At 48.1% G+C, this 15,000-nt stretch overlaps 1 protein-coding gene and 1 long non-coding RNA gene across 12 annotated transcripts in view; one reads left to right on the forward strand and one right to left on the reverse strand.

Annotated features, from left to right (window-relative positions):
* The window catches only part of LOC118310878 (disco-interacting protein 2 homolog C), a 106,028-nt gene that overhangs the window by 67,761 nt on the left and 23,267 nt on the right, over nt 1-15,000 (reverse strand). Inside the window, exon 1 of one of the 9 annotated variants that reach the window (XM_035634204.2) lies at nt 5,322-5,586. The exons of the other annotated variants lie outside the window; for them this stretch is intronic. The gene's annotated coding sequence lies outside the window, so the exon portion shown is untranslated. Of the gene's footprint in view, nt 1-5,321; nt 5,587-15,000 lie in introns of those variants that run through there. 9 annotated transcript variants of the gene reach the window in all.
* Nucleotides 3,286-15,000, forward strand: part of LOC118310895 — a 19,154-nt gene continuing 7,439 nt past the window's right edge. The window contains exons 1-4 of one of the 3 annotated variants that reach the window (XR_004793862.2): nt 3,286-3,411; nt 3,858-3,949; nt 6,976-7,122; nt 14,376-14,567. This is a non-coding gene — a long non-coding RNA (uncharacterized LOC118310895). Of the gene's footprint in view, nt 3,412-3,857; nt 3,950-6,975; nt 7,123-8,984; nt 9,342-14,375; nt 14,568-15,000 lie in introns of those variants that run through there. The other 2 variants (XR_004793864.2, XR_004793863.2) reach the window with 2 other exon arrangements.

Below are 15,000 nucleotides of genomic sequence, written 5' to 3' on the forward strand. Positions count from 1 at the left end.
CAAGGGAAACCAACCGGATCAAATGTGCACGATGTCTTAAACAACACGAGCAACGACCTCAGGAGCCGGAGCAGAAGATACCTGACGGTTCTGAACCATCTCGGAGACTTCACCACTACAGACGTGTGTTCACGTTTTTGGTTTCACATTTAAACGAAGCGGTTTGACAGTTCGGGAAACGCGTCGATTCCCTAATCGACATATACAGTACCAGCTAGGGAGGAACGACGACCCAGGTGTGTGCGTGTGTGTGTGTGTGTGTGTGTGTGTTACGAAAAACAGGATGTTGGACAAAAGGCAGAGGGGAACTGAGAAGCCAACCCAGTCAGGACACAGACATCCTGATGAGAATCCACAGAAACGCGCACACACACACACACACTCACACAGACACACACACACACACACACAGACACACACACACACACACACTAACAACACAGTCAGGTTATCATCGGTGGATTTATCTCAGTGTTTCTTTTCTTCTCTCTTTCTTTTCTGTCTTATCAGATTTCGGCTGCTCTGGCTTCACGTCTCCTTTTCTTTCTTTTGATAAACGTCTCCGGTTCTAAATTGAGAGTGAGAGATCACTGCTTTGTTCGTGCTCTGTAATCTTATATATCTCTATAACTGTCAATCAAGACGCCCTTGCCCGCTTTTAGTTTTTTTTTAGCAAATAGTATTAAAACGTATTCATATTATATAGAGCGGAAACAGTTAATCAATTACTCATCAAGGAATGAGTAATGAGTAATCCACTACTAAATTAATCGCCAACTATTCTTGATAGTCGATAAATCGGTTCAAGTATTTTCTATGAGAGAAAAAACAGTAAAAGTCTCTGATTTCTGCTTCTTAAATGTGAATATTTTCTGGTTTCTTAGCTCCTCTGTGACAGTGAACTGAATATCTTTGTTAGTTGCAGCACTAATGAAACAATGAAACAAAACAAAGTTACCGATGCTGCATTTAATCTCCGGTACCACTGAGTTTCAGTCCAGCGCGGAGACATTAAAGGGATAGTTCAGTGATTTTGAAGTGGGGTTGTATGAGTTACTAATGCATAGTTAATATGTTACTTTGTGGAGACGGTGATCAGCGATGTCATTTAACGGAGTGTGGAGGAGAAGTGGAAGAAGCGTAAGTCTCAGTCTCACTGTTTTCATATTAACTATGCATAAGTAACTCATACAACCCCACTTCAAAATCACTGAACTGTCCCTTTAACCCTCCCCACAAACAAAAACGTGGAGTTTAAGTTCACTGAACGATCTAATCCTTGCTTCCCAGACCTGCACCGCCTCTGTCCTGCAGCTGCAGCAGCAGTGACGCAGCAGAAAGCAGAGAGACGAACCTGCCGCGGTGTAATGACGGATGTCGGGCCGAGGGGGAGATTAGCCTCGGCTACAGCGGTCGTGAGTGGCCCAATCGGTCCGTCTACAGCCGACCTCCGTCAGAGGAGAGTGGAGCGGAGCGGAAAATCAATTTACAACCGACCCCCGGCAAGGTCGCTGGGGAGAGACACCTGAAGGCCGAGCCGCATCAGCATCAATGACTCTTCTGATGGGCGGCCATTCCCACGGTCTTGTTCATTGAGTCCTATCATCGGTTTGTGCTTGTTTGCTTTTTTTTTAAGCCAAAGAGACGAACCTTTGCAGAATCCCCCTTCCGCAGTTGAACTCTACAAAATCAAATTTCAGATCTTTGAAAACCAATAAACCGACAGTGTTGCTCAAGGGTCCAGGGGACTCTGCATCACGTCGCCTGCGACAGAAACTTTTATTTGTACGATTCACTGTATATTTAACATGTTTTCATCAGTTAAATATGGAATCCCCCCCCCCCCCCCCCAAAAAAAAGGATTTATCCCTGAAAAACTCAATTTTTGAAAATCTGACCTCCGGCCTCTGGAGTAAAGGTGAGCATGTTGACATGACGAGTGCTCTTGACACTGAGAGTAGATGGGCTCTCCGAGCTAATCTGTTAGCCTTTAGCTTATCAGTTTTTTAAAAAGGGTAAAGGACGTTGTCAATGTTTAATCTATGGCCAGATAAGCCAGGACGCCTCCTTCAACACGGGGGGGGGAGCGACTCCTCTGTCACAGCAGATGAGATCAGCAAAAGGAGCTGTCGCAGCGACGAAGTCTACAGAGATAAGAGAGAGAGAGTGTTGAGAGGGAGGCAGAGGGGGGAGACATGTGAGCTACAGTTAGCTAGCTAGCAATAGCAGCTGTGTCGATCTCAGCTAGGTAGCTGCCAGCTAACTTCCTGCTGTATTCAGGTAGTAAAAGTTACAGTAAGCTAGCCGGCTAGCAATAGCAGCTGTGTCGATCTCAGCTAGGTAGCAGCCAGCTAACTTCCTGCTGTATTCAGGTAGTAAAAGTTACAGTAAGCTAGCCGGCTAGCAATAGCAGCTGTGTCGATCTCAGCTAGGTAGCAGCCAGCTAACTTCCTGCTGTATTCAGGTAGTAAAAGTTACAGTAAGCTAGCCGGCTAGCAATAGCAGCTGTGTCGATCTCAGCTAGGTAGCTGCCAGCTAACTTCCTGCTGTATTCAGGTAGTAAAAGTTACAGTAAGCTAGCCGGCTAGCAATAGCAGCTGTGTCGATCTCAGCTAGGTAGCAGCCAGCTAACTTCCTGCTGTATTCAGGTAGTAAAAGTTACAGTAAGCTAGCCGGCTAGCAATAGCAGCTGAGTCGATCTCAGCTAGGTAGCAGCCAGCTAACTTCCTGCTGTATTCAGGTAGTAAAAGTTACAGTAAGCTAGCCGGCTAGCAATAGCAGCTGTGTCGATCTCAGCTAGGTAGCTGCCAGCTAACTTCCTGCTGTATTCAGGTAGTCCCCACCCTTGCGCCCTGGGTAGTCTGCCCAGTGCTACGGCCGTGGACGCGGGCGACGCAAATTTGCGTGTTTCGCGTATTAATCTTTGTATGTAATCTTGTTGTTCTAACAATTGGCGTTGCTTCCGGTGTGAACGCACTATTACAATCACGCGATTGATGAACACGTCGTATATGGAAGCAAATAAGACACATAAGTCTTTGAACTTTAACAGCCACTGAATACTTAATATTGAAATATTTTATTTTGAAAAACATGTATCTGAATTTATTTGTTCGGAATTCACCTCTTTGAAATTATTTTACTTCGGTATTCAGATACAAAAAAAATCAGATTTCAAGTTACAATTTTTCGATTGCTCAAGTTAAATATTCACACTCAAATTCGATTGCTCAAATTCAGATCGAAAAATTCACAGTAACATCCGGGCTACCCAGGATAGGAAAAGCAATTGAGCCTGCATGCAATCGAACCGACGTCTGGCCTATCAGAGCACGGCCTGTCTGTCATGTGATCCAAGAGATCGGCACGGATATTGTGAAGGTGACTGCCAGGGGAAACGAAGGCGCTCCGGTAAGTTTGCTGTTTATGTACAATCGAACTCAGGGCTCGACAGGAGGATGTTGAAGCTAAGTCTGTTTGGAACACAGATATGGTTTGTGTGACTCGTGTGTTTATGCAGGCTCAATTGCTTTTCCTATCCTGGGTAGCCAAGATGTTACTGTGTGAATTTTTCGATCTGGATTTTAGCAATTGAAAAATTGTAATTTGAAATTTGAGATCTGCATTTTTTTGTATCTGAATACCGAAGTAAAATAATTTCAAAGAGGTGAATTCCGAACAAATAAATTCAGAAACATGGTTTTCAAAATAAAATATTTCAATATTAAGTATTCAGTGGCTGTTAAAGTTCAAAGACTTATGTCTCTTACTTGCTTCCATAGTCGTATAGGCTTTAGTTTTCTCTCTCGTCTCATTCAGACACAAGAGCGTTTACAGAGGGATTTCTTTCCTTTCAGGTCGAAACAGGAAAGAGAATCGCGCCATTGTCTAAAATCTGTTTACCTCTGGGATCAGAGGGACCGGGAGGGAAAGCCGCCTCAGAACAAAGGTATGTGGGGCAGCAGGTGTGTCCGCACACATTTGGCCATTTAGTGAGCATGAATACAGCGAGCACAAAGGGAAGAAAACATCCAGAATAAAAGGGGAAAAGTTAAAGCCAGAATAAAACCCCGAACACAACCAGCAGCGCCCGGACGTAGAACTCCCCCCGTCTCCCCCCCCGCACATGTTGTCATTTTGAACTAATGTTGATCTCAACCGCGGCGACACCGATACAGAGCCGCTCCGCTGACAGATGGGACGGATGATCCCGTGTAGCTGGAGGACGTATTCCCACCAGCAGGTGGTCCCCGCTCATGACGGACTGACAGAGGAACTCGCGGTATGCCGCTCACACGGCGCTCTACTGCTTACTACGGTAAAACACTGGCGCAGATACTCCACCCCCCCCCCCATCCTTCAGCTCTGGGAACAGCTGTGTCTGTGCCCCCCACCGTCGCTGCATCGCTCTACATGGAGGCCGGAGCAGCGAGCCGCTCAGTCACGCTGCCGGCGACAGATCCACATGGAACACACTCGGTATTCCGCCAGACTTGAGGTCCTCCGTTACATCTGGTTGTTTCAATCGAAATACAACCATGTGGGGAACGCTCCGCAAGTCATGTTTGTTGCATTCACCTTTACCTGCATACTGTACGAGTGTGAATCTCCAGAGACGGAAACTCTACAAGACATACAATCTTAAAAAAGGATTTAAGAAAAATAAATGAAGGGTTACCATTCCCTTCAGCCGACATCTGCGACAACCATGGAATCCTTTGTGTGTTCGCTAGTCGAGCGCACGATACAAACAAGGCGAGCGCAAACCTTCAACAGGGCCGACGCCCGGTCTCTAAGAATAAAACTCCAGGATCGAAGGGTTCTTCCTCGGGTCAGACCCGAACCTTCCCCAGAAGTCCATGGAAATCGGTTCAGTTGTTGTGGAACAATCCTACTGACTCGCAATGTTCAGCAAAGTTTTATCGTGGATCCGCCCTTTGACCAGATCCTTAGTGGGTTACAACGCTGACCTTGGTGCAGCAGGTCACGGTTCGATGCCAGGTCATCCCAACCTGCCTCGCTGATTGTAAGTTGCTTTGGACAAAAGTGTCAGCAGCTGTAAAATAATTTGACGGGTTCTTTCTTGGCCCGTGTGCCGCCCTTCCAACAAGTTTCGTGGAAATCCGTAATTCCCACTATTCCATCTTGCGTAATCCTGCTGACCATCACACAAACAAACGGACCGGGGTTGAAACATAACCTCCGTAACTCTCCACAGGCCGCACATTCAACTGTGAGAAGTTACGGGACAGACGTCACCAGCGATGGATCAGGATTCATCAGAGGACAACCCCGAGCGACGGACCAAAGTTTGACCTCACCTTGCTCGACGCGCCGCCCCCGCGCGTATCCGTCACATCTAGAGGAGGGGGACGACAGCTCGGCTCCTCCCCCTTCTCTCCTGCGCCGCCGCCGTGTCCGTCAGAGCGTCCGACCCAGACGACAGAGCCAGACGACGTCCTTTTCCTTTTATCTCCATCAATCTTTCATGCTGTCCATAACGCGGCACTAACGCACACGCTGGAAAGAATCCACAGAGCGTTCACCTCGTCCAGCTCCGCTCGTCCTCGCTCCCCCGGCAGTCTGACCTGCTCTGAGCTTCCTCCCTCTCTCTCTCCCTCCCTCCCTCCCTCTCTCTGTCCCTCTCTCTCCTGTCTCCACCTTTTGTGCTGCCGTCTCCCTCATCCTTTATTTGATCTCCAGAGAGTTCAACCCTTTTCCCCGTGTCTCCGTCTGACCTCAATATCTGACAGATGCTGTCCACGCCCATCCAGACGCCACACACACACACACACACACACACACACACACACAGACACACACACACACACACACGGAGAGAGCTTTTGTTTTCTAAAAACCTCTGTTCAGTGTAAAAAAAGTAAAAACCCGTGTGCGACACTGAAACGTGGCCTCAGAAGCCAGAGCTGCAACTGCGGAAGTCCACACTCTTCAAATCAGGTGTCGGCAGAGGGGAGTCAGTCTGGACACACACACACACACACACACACACACACACACACACACACACACACACACTGACACGAGACCTTAAAGAGTCTTATCTGCGACTGTCAGTCTCTGAATGTGTGAAGACAGGAAACAGCCAAGGGAAGTGTGAGAGGCCGGAGGTGCTGCACGTCAAAACGTACACACACACACACACACACACACACACACACACACACACACACACACACACACACACACACACACACACACACACACAAGAACCATCCCTTTATCTCACCAGTTAAAACAATACTATTGACCGAAAAAAATGTAGATTTGTTTTTTACTCATAAATCTATCACAAGAATCCTCTTGGAGGATTATTAAATATTAAATCACTTAATAACTCATGACTCATTCATCCCCGAGCTCGCTGCAGCTTCCGGCCACATGAGCCCAGCGGGGGAACGTTGCTCGTGTTCTCGTCGGAGACTGCATTTCCCGTAACCCCCCCGGGGGGAAACCGCTCCGAGTCTGAAACCCACGGAACAATCTTCGTCTTCACACCTTCAGCCGCAGACGACACAGATTATTAGAAACGCGAGCGAGCGATGACGTCTGACGTGTTTTGTGATATCAAAGGTGGTGTTGTAATATTTCTTTTTTTTCACGTTAATCGGCTTTAGATGATGTTATGAAAAATGAATCACTACTTAACATCAGCTGCTGCTTTAACTGACGATTATTTTCATGGTTTATTCACCTGATCGGTCGTTTCCTTTATTAATCGATTCATTGGTTTGTTTACAAAATGCCAGAAAACAGTAACAAAACATATTTTCCCACAGATGCAGATGTTTTGTCTGATCAGTGGTCAACTTCAAATTATTATTTTTCCATTAAACTAAAACCATTATTATGATTTGACTATTGATTTAATGAATGAATCGACTGTGACAGCTCTGATTTGTTCCCTTTTGCCTGAATGGTCTTGTTCATGTTTCATATTCTAATTTGTTAAAGTCAGGATTCCGTCCCGAATGAACCGGTCACCAGTTAAGCTCCTCCCCCGTCCCGCCCGACCTCCAGACGGTCTGAAGGGGGACGGCGGCGTCACGGGGGAAAACGCTCCCCGGGAAACGCGGCCGCTCCGCCGTCTCCAGAATTCAGGTGCGTGTGATTTAGATCTGATGCATTATTCAAGCGTGGCACAGTTGTGGAGCCGCGTCTCCCTGCTGATCCAAATCTGTCACTTCACCTCACACTCACACGACGGGGCACACACACACACACACACACACACACACACACACACACACACACACACACACACACACACACACACACACACACACACACACGTGTGCATACCTGCACAAAACTGCAGCGTACTAATTCACTTATGAGCCCAAACGTACGCAACAGCAAAAGGACCAGATATCAGATATGATTTGACCAGGGCTGCAACTCCCGATTATTTTCATTATGGATCAATCTGTCGATTCGGTTTTTTTTATTAATCGATCCAATAAAATGTCATAAAATGGTGAAAATCGTCCATCGTGTTTCCCCAAAACCAGTTCACTGTCACAGAGGAGCAAAGAAACCAGAAAATATTCACATTGAAGAGGCAGAAATCAGAGAATTTTGACTTATTTTTTCGTAAAAACTACTTGAACCGATTAACCGATTACCAAAATAGCTGGCGATTAATTTAGTAGTCGATTATTAATCGATTAATTGTTTAACAGTTGCAGCTCTAGATATGATATATAATATATGCACATCATTATATAAACGCACACACTGTGCGACCCGAGTGCTTTGTGGGAGGCGACATTAATCCAGAAGTTCCCTTGAAAACTGAGTCATTATAGTCAAATATGAATTGAATGCAGATTCAAACTGGAACAGTTCGAGTAGTTTTGATCTAATCTAGTTATTACTCACTAAAATCCCTGAGTTTGACCTTTTAATTTCTCGTCTCCTCTCTCGTACGTGTGGATCACTCAGGTTATTTAAAAAAACCAAAATCATAAATGATATTAAACGTTGACCTTTCAGAGACAAGGAGCAGAGATTTTTTCCTTCCGCAAATGTCACATTTCTGAGAGAGCGCGTCTGTTTCTCGTCCTCGACAAAGTAAAATCCTGGAGTGAAACCATGCGTCCGATCAAGAACTCAAAAAGTACAGGTCTGTGTCTCCTCCGTCTTTAACGCTCACGACTGACGTACAGTAAACACACAGCGGTCAAAGTGTTCATGGGTTGTTTGCAGCCGACCGGGTCGCGTCAGGGCGAACGAGTGTGGGTGTGTGAGGGAATATCACATTATTCCAAAAGGCCGTAAGTGAGATTAAAGTTAATCACTTTTTGTTTCCTTCTCCAACTTTATTCATAAAAGTACGGTGGCCCACAGAGCTCACGGCGGAAAATTGCGATAGAGAGTGATTCGGATTTATGTTAACATTGTGATCTCGCGTGATTCAGAGCGTGTGCGACACTTTCAGGTGTCCTCCGGAAACACGTCCGTTTCGTTTGTCTGTCGTCAAACTGATGACGGTGCCGTGAGCTCTCGGCGCCGCCGTACAACCGGGCCGGAGGAGGACGCTGTGAAACCTCGGGTGATGTCACTCGAGTCCGTGTCCAGTTGGTGTCGGGGGGTTAACAGGCGACCGCCCCCCCCCCCCCAGGCTGCGTTCGGCCTGAACACTCCCGCGGTGTCTGATGGGATCGTCAGAGATCACGTTGCATTGTGGGTAATGCGAGAATGTGTGGAATTATAAAAGGACACAAACAGGAGTCACAGGAGCGAACTGTCCTCGGACCTTCAGGTCGCTCGAGGACGTCGTCAGTGTTTCAGTGTTTTCGTGTTCGACTCCTCCTCTCACATTCCTCCGTCTCCTATTTATATCTCACCCTCTCATTTTTCATTCTCTCTTCTTTCTTTTTTTGGATTTCACGCTTTTTCTTTACCCCCCCCCCCCCCCCCCGTCATCACACTCTCCGTCCACTGAGTCCTTGTACGGGCAGAGCGCTGCAGAGCCGAGTCTCCTCCTCCAGACGGGACCAACTCAGGGTCAACACGTCCCGGGATGTGAGGGGAACAAACTCCCGCCGGCTTCGTCTGATCCCCGACCACAGACACGACATCACCTGTTCGAGGCATCGACCTCAAATCCTTTTCACAAATGCTCAGATTTTTTGTCTTTGACCTCCTGGAAGTTTTCCTTTTTTTAAAAGTCTGGGTTCAGTTCCTCTCATCATAAAACAACTGCCGGCTCGTGGCCTCTTATGTTCCCTGTCTCCTCTAGTCTGCTGTTTTGTTCTGAGCTGTTTATCTTGTAAAGCACTTTGTGACCTTGTCTAGAAAAAAGTGCGACAGATGATAAAGTTTGTTAATATTATTATTCTACTTCTACAAGTAGTAGTGTGGTTTGAAAGGTCGGGACATGAGGCAGTGGGAGGTTTGTTTCACCTGGACCACGTGACCACGTAGCAACCGGACTTGGAAAATAAATAAAACTGTATGAATTCATATCCTCACAGTGTCACGGAGTCAGGGCCGCGACCTCTGCGACCGGACGCCGGTCAGTCGAGTTCCCAACCCCGCACGATGTGCAGGGTTGACGAAGACGAACGCCAAATGTTTGCCGGGCAGTTGTGGAAACCACAAGGAGTTTTCCACTTCCAACAACCTCTTTGACCATGTACGATCCGTCGTTGCTGCTCCCACTTGAGAATTTCCCTCTGAGGATGAAAATTAAAAAATCGTTTCCTTAAGGTTTTTTCCGTATGCGCTGCACTTTCCTCCGTCCGTCCTCCGTCAGCGGCCTCCTACGACGAGGACCCAGCTGTAATTAAGTCGAGTGTCTGCCCTCACCTGCTGACGCTCGCTGAGGCCGACCGATACTTCATTATGGCTTAAGTGAGGGAGGATCGATGGCAGCGGAGCGGAGCAGTCGCGTCAGTGCCCGGCCTCCGTCTGGCTTCAGTGTCGGGCATCAATCACACGAGCAAAAAGAGCTGAGCGGCGGAGATTCACCGCGACGTGAAGAGCTGACGGGAGCCAAGTGTTTGTGATGACGTTAAGGAACGCTCGGGGGAATCGAGCCGCCGGGATCCTTCAGGAGATGTCCACGTTGTTCACACGGACCTCGATGGACACACTACATCCATGTCATACTCCTCTCTGTCCATCGGCTCCCGGTTCGATTCAGGATCGATTTGAAGATTTGAAGAACATGGCCTCAGCTCCAGATCCACAGACGAGCAGCAAAACTGTCACAACTGACAATAAACTCTAATTTCTACATGATAGTTTCCACGTAAAACATTAAAAGTGGTTTGAGATATCCCACAAAGCAAAGAAACCCAGACAAAATTTAATCCTTAACGTTTGAAAGCCTTGAATTGTCTGAAAGAGCGACATCACTCGAGTCAACAGGCCTCAAGTGACTCTTCAAACAGGAGCCAGCACCTGGTTCCTTCTGGACGGGAGAAGACGAGAGAAGACGTGAGAGGACGTGAGAGGACGTGAGAAGACGAGAGAAGACTTGAGAAGACGAGAGAGGACGTGAGAGGACGTGAGAGGACGTGAGAAGACGTGAGAGGACGTGAGAGGACGTGAGAGGACGTGAGAAGACGTGAGAAGACGTGAGAGGACGAGAGAAGACGTGAGAAGACGTGAGAGGACGAGAGAAGACGTGAGAGGACGTGAGAGGACGTGAGAGGACGTGAGAAGACGTGAGAAGACGTGAGAGGACGAGAGAAGACGTGAGAGGACGTGAGAAGACGTGAGAAGACGTGAGAGGACGTGAGAAGACGTGAGAAGACGTGAGAAGACGTGAGAAGACGTGAGAAGACGTGAGAGGACGAGAGAAGACGTGAGAAGACGTGAGAGGACGTGAGAAGACAAGAGAAGACGTGAGAGGACGTGAGAGGACGTGAGAGGACGTGAGAAGACGTGAGAGGCCGTGAGAGGACGTGAGAAGACGTGAGAAGACGTGAGAAGACGTGAGAGGACGTGAGAAGACATGAGAGGACGTGAGAGGACGTGAGAAGACGTGAGAAGACGTGAGAAGACGTGAGAAGACGTGAGAGGACGTGAGAGGACATGAGAAGACGTGAGAAGACGTGAGAAGACGTGAGAGGACGAGAGAAGACGTGAGAGGACGTGAGAGGACGAGAGAGGACGTGAGAAGACGTGAGAGGACGTGAGAGGACGTGAGAGGACGTGAGAAGACATGAGAGGACGTGAGAAGACGTGAGAAGACGTGAGAGGACGTGAGAGGACGTGAGAGGACGTGAGAGGACGTGAGAAGACATGAGAGGACGTGAGAAGACGTGAGAAGACGTGAGAAGACGTGATAAGACGTGAGAAGACGTGAGAGGACTTGAGAAGACGTGAGAGGACTTGAGAAGACGTGAGAAGACGTGAGAAGACGAGAGAACATACGCCATGTTGCCATCGTGGTATCTGGTGTAGTAGTTTCATGAGCACAACAAGTACGAGTACATGAGCACAGTATTGGACCCGATACCCGGGTATCAGTACATCCCTGGCTTGAACACTCCAGTCAAGATTGGACCAAAAGAGTCACGTGGCACGAAAAGGTGCTCTTCTACAATCAGCTGGTTATTTAAATGTCATTTTCACTCACGACAATGAAACAATAAAATCATAGTCAAGTCATTACAGCAATAATCACACACACACACACACACACACACTAACACTAACACTAACACTCGTCCACAGCTGAAGTCTCACCATGCCAACGGACATCTGGTCCTCTCTGCTGAGCCGAACACACGGTCGGGTGCAGAAAGAGACGCCCGGCAGCAGAAGGCCAGAACCGATCGTCCTCTCATACTGTGACGATGGACATCGAACTCAGTCCTCCGTGTTTTAGTTTTTTTTCATCCTCGTTCACGGAACCCGACTCCAGGGTCAGAAACATGGAACTGTCAGTATGACACACACACACACACACACACGCGCACACGCACTTCCTTTTTCATTCCTGTTTCGACGCAGATGGAACCAGCGCGTGGCAGGATGCTGCTCGTCTCAATACATGAACTACAAAAGGAAAACCAGACCTCCCTCTTGACCACCGGAGGATGGAGGCTTTCGGAGCTACATCAAGGGAACTTTTGTTCAGTCTCTTAAACACAAGGTGTCTGTTTGGTCTCCGCTTGAGGAACAACCTCCACATGTCTCTGTGTTTTAATGAGGGCGACGTGTCTCGGACCCGGAGTGTGTGACACACTCGGGTCCTGCAGCCGCGAGATGTGATGCTGCCGCTCGCCGACTCCCCGAAGATGTTCGGAGGGAACAGAGGGTCGACTCCGACGAGTACCGAGTCACAGGTCTCAGTCTCCAGTGGTCAGCATCCGGACGACGGCCGGAGCCCCGCAGCTACACACACACACACACACACACGTGTGGGTCAGCTGTCCTGGCCCGTGAATCTACCATGTGTGTGTGTGTGTGTGTGTGTGTGTGTGTGTGTGTGTGTGAGAGACAGAGATCCCGAGCCATCGGTACAAAGACGTGTCAGAAAATATCTTGTTTAATTCAAAAAAATTCAAAAAGGCACAAGACAAAAAACCAAAGACGTAATTTTCGTCGCTCAGGACACACAGAGACACTTTTTATGACGTTTCAGGGAAACCTCACCATTTACCCCCCACACTGCCTGTTGCCATGGATACAAGCTCATCCAACCCACGGTAACGACATCTCTCAGTCTGTGCAGCAAGTTTGTCTGGAGCCTTTGACTACGACCGCAGGTGTGTGTGGTCTGTTTATACAGTTGAACACACGCGCACACACACGCACACGCATACACACACTCACACACACACTCTCACACACACCTCTGTTAGGTGCTGAGTCAAAGTGTGTGTGTGTGTGTGTGTGTGTGTGTGTGTGTGTGCAGAGGAATGCCTCTGCAATGTGGGATAACTGTGTCACCCTGACACTTCTATTAATAACACACAGCATTTAGCCTGCGTGTGTGTGTGTGTGTGTGTGTGTGTGTGTGTGTGTGTGTGTGTGTGTGTGTGTGTGTGTGTGTGCGTGTGTGTGTGCGTGCGTGCGTGTTTCTGCATAGTGCGACCGGACCAGAAACAGACTTGCAACCGCAGAATTTGATTCGCTGGATTTTCTGAGAGCTCCGTCTCCTCGCCCTCTTCCTTCACTGACGAATGCCAACGCGCCACTGAGCAAGGCATCAATCACAACCCCCCCCCAAGCTCCGGCCTCACGCGCACACACACACACAGATTCATTCAAAGACACACACCACGACCTCCACGCCTCAGACACACACACACACACACACACACACACAGACACAGACACAGACACACACACACACACACACACACACACACACACACACACACACAGACACACACACAGACACAGACACACACACACACACACACACACACACACACACACACACACACACACACTAACATGCTGCAAGGGTCGGACAGAAACTGAAACTCAGCGTGTGCAGGTTCAATTCCCGCGTCAGCCAGTGAGTCTCTGTGCTCTTTGCCCTTGAGGAGGGATGTGAGAGAGGCGTACGGTCGGAGGGCAGCGTTGTTCTGTTATTTGTGATTATTTCCCAGCTGCAGAGCACAAATCCTCCCGTGTGTGTCGCCTGGGCAGCGAGCCAGTGATGTCATCCGTCTCCCAGATCGACTGGAAGTAAATTAATGAGGCTGGAAGGGTCGAGGTCACTGGGGATTGACCCTTCGACCTTCGCAGTCCGGCTCGTTTAAGCTCAGAGCGTCATGCCGCCGGCACAGTGAGCGAGATGTCACCGTCTGCACCCTGAAGCAATGTAGAGCTGCAACAGGCGATTAATCGATGAGTAATCGACTACTAAATGAATCGTCAACTGTTTGTATAATCGATTAATGTGTTCAAGTAGTTTTTAGTGAAAAAAAAGTCAAAATTCTCTGATTTCAGCTTCTTAACTGTGAATATGTTCTGGTTTCTTTGCTCGTCTGTGACGGTGAACTGAAGATCTTTGGTGTGAGGACAAAACTAAACATCATCTTGGTGGTTTTAGGAAACACGATCGACATTTTATGAACCAAAGAAATAATCGCTAGTCGCAGCCGTACATGAATGAAGGAATGAGGCAGTCGGGGAAAGATGCACGAGTGTGTCACGTGTGTTTGCTCTCTCCACCAAACCTGGAGGATTCAAACGTTCAAAGACGTTTCTGAGAAATGGACAGAAGCAAGAAACTAAAAAATCAGGAGTGAAACAAGGGAGGTGGAGTTTTGTGGGTTTAGGAAACATTTCAAACATCACAGGATCAAAACGAGAACAAAAGATATGATGCAAATCTGCGACTTGTTTATTAATTGTTGTCTTTCCCCGCTCGCCTACAGTTCATGCGAATCATCTTCCAGACAGACGTTCCGTCTTTTCAGATCAACCGAACAAAAGACGAGGACGAACTCGCCCGACGGACGAGCGCTTCTGCTGAACGCTCGCTGGCGTTCGTCCAGCGGTGATTTGTGGAAATCAATCCTAATGGTCCAGATTGAATCAGGAGCTAACGAACCGTGTCATGAGGTTGAAAAGAGCTCGTCGGCTCCGGTTAGAGTCGGACAACGGAGACGAAAGAACCGGGTCAGTGTCCGCTGGGATTTCTATTAAATTTTAAAAACACAAAAGATGTATTTAAGTAAAAATGTATTTGTGTTTATCTCATCAGCTCGGAGGAAAACGCCTGCAGAGCCGACGGTCGGTTATTCTCTGGAGTTTTCTTCAGTATCAACCTGCTGCTGTTTTGGTTTCACTCGTTACCTGGGAACAGATTTTACAAATCAGGTTCCAGTTTGTCAGGTCAGAGCGAAACCTCCCCGCAGCCACCAGGGGGCGCTGGCATACGAGATGTAGGGAAATTGATTTGGGTTTGATCTCAGAGAAACATAACGACACGACGGCTAACCAAAAGAGTGAAGCCAAATCATCCCGGTCGCCCCCTGGTGGCTGGCTGCGGTATAGCTC

The sequence above is a fragment of the Scophthalmus maximus genome, chromosome 5 (assembly GCF_022379125.1).
Source record: "Scophthalmus maximus strain ysfricsl-2021 chromosome 5, ASM2237912v1, whole genome shotgun sequence".
Classification (NCBI taxonomy): Eukaryota; Metazoa; Chordata; class Actinopteri; order Pleuronectiformes; family Scophthalmidae; genus Scophthalmus; species Scophthalmus maximus.